This window comes from Benincasa hispida, chromosome 2 (genome assembly GCF_027475165.1).
Source record: "Benincasa hispida cultivar pf3 chromosome 2, pf3_genome.v1.1, whole genome shotgun sequence".
NCBI classification, from domain to species: Eukaryota; Viridiplantae; Streptophyta; class Magnoliopsida; order Cucurbitales; family Cucurbitaceae; genus Benincasa; species Benincasa hispida.
In genome coordinates, this window is record NC_143479.1 from 70431395 (window position 1) to 70432907 (window position 1513).

Here is a 1513-nt window from a genome sequence, read left to right on the forward strand (position 1 = left end):
ATATAAAACGAAAACAAACCTAAAAGTTTAAAGATCATAATGGAACAAATGTATGTGAGATTAAACTATGATTTAAACCTAATTCTACACACATCAAAAGGTTTTCCCCAGATCAAATACTTATATTTAATTAATATGCATTATTTTCAAACCATATATATATGAGGTAATGCAACACCATATTAGATCATAAAACATATATTGAAGTTAAGAATGGGAGACCATAATGGGGATGAGTTTCTTGAGCTACCAATTGCCAATATTGGTAGAATAATGAAGAAGATTCTTCCCCAAAAGGCCAAGATTTCAAAAGAAGCCAAGAAGACAATGCAAGAATGTGCAAGTGAGTTCATTAGCTTTGTAACAAGTGAAGCAGCACAAAAATGTCACAAAGAACATAGAACAATTCTCAATGGAGATGATATTTGTTGGGCTTTGGGTTCTTGTGGCTTAGATAATTATGCTGAGATTTCTGCTAAGTACTTGCTCAAGTTTAGAGAACTTGAGAGAATCAAGGCTGATCAATATAAATGCAAAATTACTCAACAAGTACAAGAAGAAGATGATGATCAAGAAGAACAACACAATAATGAATTTTAATGATGGTCAAATGGGTAAAACCTCTCCACCAAATTACCCTTCAAAGTTATTTTAATAATTTTATCGTTTCTTGTTCTAATTTTTGAGAAATATAGTTATAATCTTCTATGTACCGCGTCATGTATATCAAAATTTGTATTATATACAAATTATGGAAAGTAAAGAAACTTGTTTGATAACATTCTCCTTTACTGTCTCTTACTTTTTGTTTTTTAAAGAACCGATAACGGAAGTAAGTTTGATCATTGTTTATGTTTCTTGTATCTTTAAAAGAAAAAAGAATGAGAAACATGAATGAATTTTGATAACGGTTTATTGTTCCTTGCTTTTATACTTTGAATCAAATTTATTTCATACAATAAAATAAATATATAACATAAATTTAATCAAATATAAAATCATTATAAAGAGTTTATATTATTTAATACAATTTCAGGTCTAAAGCAAAATCGTAAGAATAATTATTATAATTTTATCTTTCGAATGTTGTTCAAATTTGATTTGTAATTTTACGTTTCATGTGACATCCCAAATTTTTGAGTAATTTTAAATTTTCCATCTTAAATTATTTGCGATTTATTTTCGTTTGGTTTTGGATCTTAGACTAAAATTTAAGTTGATTGATAAGATAGTTGATCTAAATCTATTCAGCAAAGGACTTTAGATTTTTTTTTTTTTTTAAAGATTTAAATTCATGGAAGATTTATCTTTGGAGAGATTGGAAATTGATAAGGATACTATATTAAAAAGTAAAGATCTCTAAAAAAACATTTTTGGTCGATTTTACCCTTTTGATTTTTAATGAATTCCAAATAACGTCACTCTGATTTAATTGTTTTTTCAGTAGTGTGCAAAATTTAATTTCGGGTAAACTGAAATTAATCATGGGGTTAAATACATAATCAGTTACCAT

At 27.0% G+C, this 1513-nt stretch overlaps 1 pseudogene; it reads left to right on the plus strand.

The window, feature by feature from the left end:
• Positions 1 to 213: 213 nt before the first annotated feature.
• Positions 214 to 600, plus strand: LOC150038138 (nuclear transcription factor Y subunit B-4 pseudogene; annotated as a pseudogene).
• The last annotated feature ends 913 nt before the right edge of the window (positions 601 to 1513 follow it).